We start from the raw sequence: 12,350 nt of genomic DNA on the forward strand, positions 1-12,350 counted from the left end.
CCCTTTTAATTCATTCATTGCTGCTACCGCCATCGTATATATCTCAGTCGCTGCTGCGATTCTCGTCCAGATTTTTTTTGAGTCTTAAGCGACCCGACCGCACAAAGACTGTAGCCCAAACAAACCGGCTTTTGTGAAATTTTGTTAAGTATTTTGCTTGTGTATAGGTTGGCGGTGGACTTGTCTGTGTATCTTTATTATGGTGGATATTTTGGGAGCTGCCAACACATAAAGCTTTCAATGCGGCCTCTTTTTAATTTTGACTCTTTTGGGACTAACTACGTTGATTTCGTGATATTTGCGTTGTCAGTTTATTTTTAAAATATATTTTTGATTTAGCTAAACGAAATGTATCTCAAGAAAAATGTGTATTTCTTTTGACAATTTATATTGTGAAAGTTTCCAAATAAAGTGCGGTCTTTAAAGTTTTTAGTGTGTAACATAAAAAAGATATTATCAACGTAGAAATGCGAAAACAAACGAGAAAACCAAACTATAAACTTCATATGTACCCACATAAAATCGTTTTCGTAATGCGGTGAGCCAAATATAAATTTATTAAATTTTCAAGATTGCTTATAAAAGTTTTATTAAAGCAATATTATTATCTTTAAATAATAGTATGAAAAATTACAGCAAATTTATATTAAACATGTGGCGTGTTTATGAACCCTCAGATATTGCGAAAAATTGCACTGGAGTTTGTCTCTGACGCCAAACACATTTAAGGACGGATTCTTGGCTTCCGATAATACAAACTACCACCTTTTTGCTCTTGTGGTGCATTCATTTATGTTAAAAGACACCCAAAAAATGTTTTGAAGGTTTTAATTTTGTTTCTTTGAATTGAAATCCGATTTCGTATAAAACCGAAATTCTTTTATAAAATGAAAAGTAGTTTTCGAGTTTTGTTCAATTATAGGACGTAGGTTGAGCCCTTGAAAAATGACCCTAAATACATAAAGAGAATGTGCGCATAATGTTTTGTATAAAATGCTGCGTATATAATGTGTTATGTACATCAAAGTATATACAAATACATGGTAAATGTATTTCGATATACACAAGTATCTTGTAGTACGTACTGTACTGATCGCTTGGCTTTTTATGGCATTTTCGTCTTACTATGTACTTCGTTTTATTTTGAAATATTTTATGCATATGCCCTGTCTTTAGTAAACTATTATGAACTGAGTTTTAATTTTGTATATTTTTAATTGTAAAACTACTTTTGCTTTATGAAGGGATGTATTATAAGTTCTCAATATCCAAATAGACGCTTATCGGGTAAAGTGGTTGCAGTTCTTCAATAATTCTTACCAATAATTTCAACGACATATTGTAGTAGAAATAAAAAAATCATGTCTCTTAACCACCACACACAATACTACATATTAAACTTAATTACTTGTATATTGCAGAGGGAATTCATTGAAAAGATGTGATTTATAATACGTAAACGTATTATCAGTACAGTTTGCCTAAAGTATTTTTTTACAAAAATTTTAATATACGTTTAGTATGTGAAATTGCATACAGATATAGGTATAACAATAGCTATTAAAGTCTGATAAAAAATTACTTATAAATTTTTATTAAAATTATATTTGATCATTTTTTATAATTTTACCAATTTTTTTTTATAATAATTTCATTATTATTTATCAAGTCGAAGACATGTCATAATTATTAAAAAAAATTAAATTTATTTAAGGATTTTTTTAAATAAATTATCTTACTTTGCAAATATTTTGAATTTTCGTTTTTTTGCCATTGTTAAATTGTAGTTGTGTTCTGGGTGAACTTCTTAGACGTAGTATTGGAATTTCAGGATGACAAGGTTCTATTTCTATAAGCAAGAAAAACGATCTGAGTGTTTACACATCTAGATTATATAACGATTTTTTATTAGTTTTATCACATTACAGTTATAAATTTAAAATTTGATTGTTTATAAATAAAATAATTAACAGAGATGATCGTTCTCAAAGATGTAACAGCAGTTCAAAACAAATAATATTTTTTGACCAATTGTAAATAATACTCAATGTTTTATGAAAACGTTTTTTCAATTACGGAGATTATGCCTTGCATCTAACACTGTGATGCAATGTCTCAGAAAAGTCCATCCAAAAAAAATTGCGGCTTTGGTGGTCGCAATTTTGTACTTTTCAAAACTGCATTAAAAAAACTTTTTTTTTTGATACCAAACATTGAATTGATAAGCATTTGACGACTCCGTACTAGAGACCCTAAACGTTCTAATCGCTCATAATCGGCAGATGTTTTCAAAAACAAACAAAATCTATAAAATAGTTTTGAAAGACTATAAAGTGATGTTGTATTAATCGCTTTACACCCTACACATATTAAAATGTAGTATGTTGATAATTTTACATCAAAATATAAGAATTGTTGCTTTCGAAGTGAGTATTGCGATTGCTCACTTTGCGATTGTAAATTATTGCTAAGGACATGTGCGAGTTAGGCTAAGTTGTGTTCTAAATTAGGGAAATTCTAAGTTGTGCCGATAAGGTAGTGATATGTCGATACGTGTTGATAAATAACTAAATGTGTGCAGTGCAAAAAATCCCAAAAAATCTCCCATCTGGTTTAGTATCAACTTAGCCTAACTCGCACACGTCCTTAACTCGCTTCCACGCCCATCTTACTCTCAAAATTTGGTTCGCAGCGACTACTAGCATTTTGTAGACATCAAAAAGATGTTTAAAAAAAAATTTCCCACAGTTTTTTAAAAAAAACTTTTTTTCTTTTAGTGGGATCGAAGTCTTATTAGATGATGGGCTTTATATATTAATATACTTTTTGGTTTTGTTTGAAATTTGAGTATTTTTAAAGCATATTAACATCTAGAATTATTAGTAATATGTAAATTATTATATTATTATTATATTACATGTTCTATACTATTTCATTTTAAGCAACTGGAATAGTTATATAGTTATTCATAAGGTTTTGAATATCATTAGTTTAAATTAATTATTAGTTTAACTAAATATAAGATCACAAGGTATTTGTTATAATGCAATAGCATGTAACTCATGTTTTAGGCTACTGATAATGTGAAGCATTACAGTTCTGGCAGATTTCTTGCGGTATGCTATAGGGACTAAGCAGTAGACATTCAGTATGCATATTACCGCTAGAATTTCGGTCATTAAAGAGATAATAATTTTATAAGGAAATATTAGCTTTTGACCCAGTTTTTACCTATATATCCAGATTAATACTGGATGGTCACGAAGAATGTAACTAGAAATATTATCAGTGATTATGTGACTTAAATTTTTTTTTTACTTAGTTCTAACATCCATTTCACACGAAAAACATTCAAATTTTGTTGAATATTTTTTATATATAGTTTTATATGAATTTTTTATGCGAAATTTATATTAGTTTAGGCTTTAATGTCAATTCTAATAAATTCTTTAATGATTGGTATCAATGTCTTTTCATTAAATTTATAGTTATAGTCATTAAATTCTATAGTTAGGTGAAGTGAAGAGACTTAATTCGTAACTGATATGAATTTAATTGAATAGAGCAATAATAGTAACGATGATGATGATGTCTTTTTTTTTTGTAGAATACAATTATGGGTTTAACAAATTGAAAACATTTCTTATCTCATTATGTATTTGTTTTTGATATAAGGTAAAGGTTTCATTTAACAATCTATAAATTTTATAACATTTTGTAAAATTGTATAAGATTATACAATTTTGGAATTTGTTTATCGATATGTTTTTTTATAATGGTTTTTATATATTTTTTTTTTCGACTATAGGTCTGAATTTTTCTTAAATAATTCAACATATTATATTTTTTATTATATTCTATATTTCATGATCCAACATAAATTAACAAAAAAGGACATATAGTCAAATTAAAAAATATATAAAAACCATTAATGTACAAGATTTTAAAACAATATATATATATATATATATATATATAACTTTTTAAAACAATATATAACATTTTTATAATTATTTAATATATATGTTCTTTTTCTTATTTCTTTGCAGTTATTGTATAATTTTAATTTGGTTTCACGTTTAGTGTTTAATCCGCAAATTGTAAATAATTAAACGAAAAATGAAAAATTTGTAATATTTAATTCCCTAATTCAATGTTAGTCTAAGGAAAAAAAAATGTAATTATAACTAAAACAAATATAATTGTTTTTTCTGTTATAATTAATTCAATTTAAAATGTTTAACTTTAATAAAATAAATATTAAAGAAATGTTAATAAATTAAAACATATGTATTTATTTACATAGTAAATACATAAGAAAAAAAAAAATTACGAATGACGCATGAAATAATTGCCGTAGACTCTAGACAAAATAATCAAAATGAAACACCATTAAAAAAAACGACTAAATTATTAAAAATAAATCCCACAAACTGTTATAATACGAGAAGAAATACAGGCAATAGCAACAGTAGAAAATTTTGCATTATCAATTTGAAACAAAAAAGTAACTAATTAAAATAAATCGTCTTAAACTCCAAAACAAAAACAAAAAAAAAACAAAAAAAATAAAAATAAAAAAAAAAAATTAAACTTGCAATAAAATTGCAAAGAATTTTTGCATATTAATTGCTTCTGTGAATACAAATGAAAACGTCGCATTCAAACGCGTCCAATTTCGACTATTCCAGTCGCCCTGTTTACGAGGGTGAACAACGCGCGCAACAACTACAGCAACAACAACATCAACTGCAACATTACGAAGAACAAAATCAGTATCATCATAATCAACAACAACAGCAACAGCAGCAACATCAGCAAAGAAGCCATCAACGAATTGTTGCTGAGCACGATAATCGACAGCAACATACATCGGCAATTATATATCATAAGCCTGATACTACTGCTGTTTATTTAAAACAAACATCGTCTAGCATTTCTTCTGAAGCAGCAGTGACAGCAGCAATTAATGAACAGCAGCAACAACAACAACAATCGCACCAGCAGTTTGTTAATAACTCATTAATTGCAACTGCTGATAACAAAAGTGATACAAAAGTGCATGGTGGTGTCATTTATATTGAGGACAGTAATAACGATCATCATCATCATCAACAGCAGCATCAACAACAACAACAGCAACAGCAGCAACAGCATCAACAACAACAACATCAACAAGATATCGATAATAATAATTGCTATACAAAACAACAACAACCGTCGCATCAAGATTCTCATATAAATATTAATGAAACAAGTGTAGTTGTTTCGAATACAACAAAAGATACTTCTGCTATACGTTACACAATTACTAAATATCAGCCGCAACAACAACAACAGGCGCAGCAACAACCATCACAGCAACAACAACAGCAGCAATTGCAGAAATCTTCAAGTAAACGTAAAAGAGAAAAAGGTGAGTTATCAATATTTTTTAATATACTTATATAGGTAGTGACCCCACAAAAAAAAACAAATATTTTATTATATATTGGTTTAATGATGCGATAGATAGATAATAGATAGATAGATAATGTCAATTATAGAAATGAGTATTATAGTTACTGATCAATGACATAACTTCTTACTGATATTTTCTATTTTTTTCTTCTTATTTGGCTTGGCACTACAGTCCAGTGTGAACTTTGGCCTCCCTTATTTTTTTTGTTTATTTATTGAATTAAAAAGAAAGATAAATAATATATTTTAATATAAAATTTATGATTTGTTAAAAATATGAAATAACTGACTTTTCTGAAATGTATTTTCAAATCAAATTAATTAGAAAGAAATAATATAAAATTAATCAAAAATAATAAAAATAAATAATATAAAATAAAAATATTATAAACTAAAAATAATATAAAATTAATATAATATAAAATTAACTTAATATAAAATAAAAATAATATGAGATGAAAATAATATACGAAAAATAATATAAAACAAAAAAACAATAAAAATATAAAATAACTCAGAATATAAAAAAAGATGTAACAAAAAAAAATTAATATAAAAAATATGTAAAAAATAAAATTAAAAAAAAAACAAATATAAAAAGAAAATAAATATAATATAAAAGGAATATAAGAATAATATAAAAATAATATGAAAGTAAAATAAAATGACATTTATGACATGACATTATTTTATTATAAATATTTTATTATATATTTAATATTAATTACTAATTATAATTATTATTATTAATTATAATTATTATTATTAATTATAATTATTATTATTAATTATAATTATTATTATTAATTATAATTATTATATAATATAATATTATTATTAATTAATAATTAATTATAATTATAATTAATATTATAAATATAATTATTATATAATAAAATTATTATTAATTAAATATATATTATATTAATATTATAATCATATATTATTAATTATAATTATTATTATTAATTATAAATATTAATAATTATATAATTATTAATTTATTAATATACATTATGATGAATATTAATAATTAATATTAATATTACAATTATAATATTAAGTATTATTATATTATAATATATTATAAAATGACTATAAAATAAAAATAAAACAAAAAAAAAATCAAATAAAATAAATGTAATAAATAAATATTTATAGAAGATATAAAATAAAAATTAAAACAAAAAAAAAAATAATATGCGAAAGTAATATATAAATATAATATGGAAAAATAATTATTTTAAAAAAATAATATAAATTTGTTAGAAAATAAAAAAAACGACAAAATAAAATCTTAGAAATATAGAATAAAATAAAATAAACAAAACAAACGAGAAAAATAGTATTTTATATTGCAATATCCAGGCTTTGTGGAAGTTTTGCGTAAGAAAAAATTAAATGTATTAAACCAATAATAACAAAATACCAAAAACAATAATATATTACCAAATTCAATAATAAAATACTAATAAAGATATCTTTACGAAACAATTTAAATCAAATTTTAAATTAAATCAGAGTTTTAAAAATAGAACAAAAAGGTTAGTTTCACTTCACCGATGCTTAAATATTTTTTGCAATAAAATTTTTACAAATCCAGAGGGTTTTTTTTAATAAAATATAGTGTAAATTTTTTAGATAGAGTGTAAAGCCTTGCTAGACATTGCTAATTTATTCGATTATAAGTCCTTCAACAAAAAAAAAACTTCTACAAGCTGAAGATTTTGATACTTACAGCATATACACCCAACTCTTTTTTTACACGGTAGATACGTTCCTCAGAAATCCGTGTAAAAAAAAAACCGTGTAAAAAAAATGCCAAGTGTCAAACAAGACAGTAATTTAGAGACCGTACTAGATTAAAAATTTTTTACAAATAATTTTTTTTTTTCAACCGTGTAACTTCAAATCCGTGTAAAAAAGAGTTGGATGTAGTTACTTAACCGATCAGTACGTAATATTGGCTAATACTTTCTTAGTCGCATTACTTGTTCCCTACTTGAATCTTTGATTTTGTAGAGCAAATTTGAACATATTTAAACAAAGTCAGTGTATTTATCAAATATCCACATTTTTTATATAAATTTTTAACTTTTACTACATAATATATATAATAATTATAGATTATAGCTATTCTAATAAATGTTCATTGTTCGATAATGAAAAATCTTATTCAAAAACTGTACCAATCACATACACTTAAAAATGAGTGTTTTTTTGAAAATTGTGAGAAAACAAATTTAAAGCTCCATGATTTCCACACCTGCTTCAGTACAAAAATATATTAGATATCAAATTGAAGTATATTTTATAATGAGCGTTTTTTCATTATTCAGTATCTGGGCCGTATATCTCGATAAATACTTCACTGGACGTTTCCACAGGAAGTACTCTGTATAGAAGATAGATATGTGTTATATAATAAAATAATCCACATTTATTTCTAAAATATTGTGAATAAACTTATGACAGGTGTTTTATATACGTAATAAACTTTTATAAGTACATGTATGTACACATATGTATATATAAAATTATAGAATTTTTTATAACCAAACCTAATCAAAGGCAAACATTATTGGAGAATTTCTAATGCGTAGAAGTCTTAGCATAACAAACATAATTCTTCATAATCTACGCTCTTCTCTCTAGTCTGACCTGTACTTTGCTATTGTAAATATGGGAATAAACAACTTACTCTGGTTTTATTTATACTATATTTTTTGTGAATCCCATAAATGTTTATATATCTGTATGTATAAGTATGTATTTTGTAAAAATTACTTTTTTTTAAACAAAAATTAACATTTATTTTTTTTTTTTGTTTTTGTATATTGCATATTTAATTTATTTTTATTTTGCGCTTTCTTCCATTCCACATAAATAAATTTTGTTGTTGGTGCTTTCTTTTTTTTTTTTGCTATTTTATTTGAATGTTAATTATATTGTTGTTTATGCCCATATACCGCTTACTACCATACCATATACATTATAGGTAGACTCGTGCATGTGTGAATATAATTCCCGGTTTTTGTTATTTACACTTTTTACTTTATTATTTGAATGGGGACCAATAGGGTAGAAGCAAAAGTATAATTCAGAATTCGTAACCATTAAAGGAAATGCTTCTTTTTTCCCTCACAATTTTTAAAGTAGATAGTAGATAGACTTGCTTGAGTGTATATGAATGTGCTTCCATAAAAATATTTTGAAGAGCTGAGCTATACATAAATATTATTTTTTGTGTTTTTTTTTTTTTTGTATTTGCAAAATATTTAAAATAATCATGATATTCTCTGGCGACATTATCACCGTGATAAGAAAGCACACATAAATAATTATATACACTGTAAAAAACTGAAAATAAAGAATAATAAACAATTATTAATTTATTTTATGGGCTCTGTGGTTTATTTGTACTCAAAAGATTATAGCTGTAGTCTGCTGATATTTATACAATTATTGCGTTTATTTTATTTTATATAGAAATTAATAATATAATTATGTTTTCGGAAAGTAGTAGAAAGCAGCAGCAGCGACTGGAATTGATAGGGAATGTGACCACAACCGCGACGGCGCATTCTCAGTCACTGCTACTGCTATCAATATTTTTATTCCATTTTTATATTTTTGCCATATTTGTTTGCGTTCGTTTGTTTTGATATTTTGTATGGTTTTTTTTTATTTTTTTTATATAAATTTTTTTTATTTTTATATATATATTTTTTTTATTTTTTTATATTTTTTTTATATTTTGTTTATTATCTTTTTTTAGTTTTAACCATTTTTTGTGTACTTTTTTATTTGACTGTGGAAAAGTATTGACGATGGCTTGTTGGCTTGTCTGCCCCGCTCTCTTAGGTCTATGGATAACTTTTTTTCGTCAATTAGTTTGCATGTGCTTTGTTGCTCTCCTTAACTTTGACTGCCAACCTCACCTAAATTATTTTGTTTATTGCGCCTTATAAATTTTGTTGTTTGTATTTACTTAGACACGTTTTCAAAATAATAATTTATACATAATGTACTTGTGCTATATACATTGTTGCTATGTTTTTATTTTCATACTATACGTAGTTAAATTCCACTTAGCTTCATTATTATAGTAGATATACAGTAATAAATTTTTATTTTTAGTTTTGTTTTCATTTTAAAGTAAACCCAATTAAGCTATTTGAAATGGAAAATTTTGCGTTGTTATTTATTATTATAATTTTTATTTTTGTAAAATCAAAAACAGTATCCTTGTATTAAGTACTGATAATTTGTAATATTGATAAAAAATGTTTGCCGGTTTTATTGAAAAACTAATAATTGATTTACTTACATATAAATGATTGACTTTTTGTATTTTTCGGGTGAATATATTCCAAAACTACCAAATTTTGGCTAGATATGACATATATTTCCCTAACCTTGCTACTGTTAAACCAAATGGTATAGCCTAAACAAGATCTCTTGGTGCACTCTATCTAAGATGGACTAAATTACCTCACATATTAAAGTAATTGTTGGTAATATGTTTTACATAATAAAAAAAAACAGTTCAAAAAAGTATTTAAATCAATTACTAGAAATGTTTTTATTACTTTCTTCTCGATTTACATTTTCATACAAAAAGTTATCTTGCCAATAAACAGTAAGCTAATGAATTACAATTTTTATTAATTCACTTATAATTGATGACTTACCAGTTTGTTCTATTTGCTTAAATGAATTTTGTGCATGCAAACAGACAGCTATATTCATAAGACAACATCATTGCTGTTGCAAATTTACTGTTTTTTTTTGGACATAGTTTCAGCATTTGCATTGTGGCTTGTTATTCTCTCTTAACTCAAATTACTCAGGTTAAAAAGAATATTAACATCTGTATACATTGTGACCGAAAAGTTTTCGGAGGTTCTCATTTAAAATTCGCGCGCTGTATATTTTTCGATATTTTAAGTTTATGTAGTTTGGCAGCACTTTCCTTAATTACTATGCCAAAAATGAGCGCGATCTGTCAGACAGTTCGTTTACGGCAGCTGTTGAAACCAGTTCACCTCAGTAGTGCGTTGCGAAAAAAACAATGGAAAAAAATATTGAACAAAGAGTTTGCATCAAATTTTGTGTTTCGAACGAAATTTCGTGTGCAGAATCGTTGCGAATGCTACAAAAGGCTTATGGGGAATCAGTTTTATCGAAAACTCAAGTTTATGAGTGGTACAAAGCCTTTCAGGACGGTCGTACGACCGTCGAAGACATGCCGCGTTCTGGACGACCTTCGACCTCTACCACCGACGAAAACATTGAAAAGGCAAAGGAAATCGTGTTCCAAAATCCTCATGTGAGTGTTAGAGAGATAGCACGAGAGCTAGGCATCGGTCGTGAGAGCTATCCGACTTTGGCGGCCAATTGTGGAAGGATAATTCATGGATTTTTCATGACGATAATGCTCCCTCGCACCGAGCCAACATTATCAACGATTTTAAGGCCAAACATTCAATAAATACCATCGAACAGCCACCGTATTCACCTGATCTTGCACCGTGTGACTTTTTCCTGTTTCCCAAACTCAAATTACCACTCAGAGGAACGCGTTTTGAATCCATAGAAGACGTAAAACAGAATTCGCAGAGGGAACTCAAAGCCATACCGGAAAGCGCCTATAAAAAATGTTTTGATGATTGGAAGAAACGTTGGCATTTGTGTATCGCTTCTAATGGAGCATATTTTGAAGGAGATAAAATAAATATTGATGAAGATTAAGAATTTTGCGTTTTATTTAAAATTTCCGGAAACTTTTCGGTCACAATGTATATATTTTTAATCTTATAATTAAATTGAACAAATACGTCTATTTAAAAGAGCTGATTTAAAAGAAGAAATTTTAGTGCTTTCAATATAAAACAATAAATATTATTCTGCTTATATATTGTAAAGAATAAATAATTTTTTTTCTTTTTTATGCAGCTGTTCTATATAAAAAATATTTGTAATATGAAAAATTATAGTTTTCTTCTGAAAGTCTTTTGCACAAATGCGAGGCGGTTTTTAGTATGCTTATAATTATGAATATTTATAATGATGAAATACATTATATATCAACAATTGTTAAGCATTTCATAATTATGAAAATGTTGTTTTAAACACAACCCCAAGCTAACAAAGAGTAAGAGTGTCCAGATGCACTTATTCGAAAAAGCCTCAACATGAACATGAACATATGTATATATCTTTTATTTCAAATGAAATTAAAAATAGAAGAAAATACTATATAAAGTTTAAATTAATATTTTATAAGAAGCTTTTTGTTGTGTAATTAAAAAATATTATTTGTCGATGTCTTGCGAAAAGAAAAACTGAATTATATTCTCCATATGGCATATCAAGATATACAATTCCTTATATAAGCATATTAATTATTAATTATGGTAATTATAACGATAATTCAATAGAAATATTAGTGGTTTGTATATTAATATAACTCAAATATATGTTTGAATTTGAAACCCTATTTTGAGTTCTATAAAATTCTACGAGTTTTTTTTTAATACTTTAAAGTCGATGTAGGTTAGTATATTTATTTTTTATTAATTAGCACTTTCAACAGTATTCATATTCATAAAAAAATTGTTTTATTAAAATATTTATTATTTTTTCAATCTATTCTCAAGCATCTTATTTTAATAAAAATATATATAATGTGATTTAGTTAAGAACTAGCATTTACATATTATACTATTTTTTAACAGAAAATTTTATTCTAATTTTGCTGTTTTTTGAAATCACTGTTTTCAAAAAATCACTTATATACGTGATACTTTGCCAGAACTGTGTTCGATTAAATGCTCACATTTTCTTCTTTTGAATTGCTTTAGATATTGACTAAGCGCAATCTTGTC

This window comes from Teleopsis dalmanni, chromosome 1 (genome assembly GCF_002237135.1).
Source record: "Teleopsis dalmanni isolate 2A chromosome 1, ASM223713v2, whole genome shotgun sequence".
NCBI classification, from domain to species: Eukaryota; Metazoa; Arthropoda; class Insecta; order Diptera; family Diopsidae; genus Teleopsis; species Teleopsis dalmanni.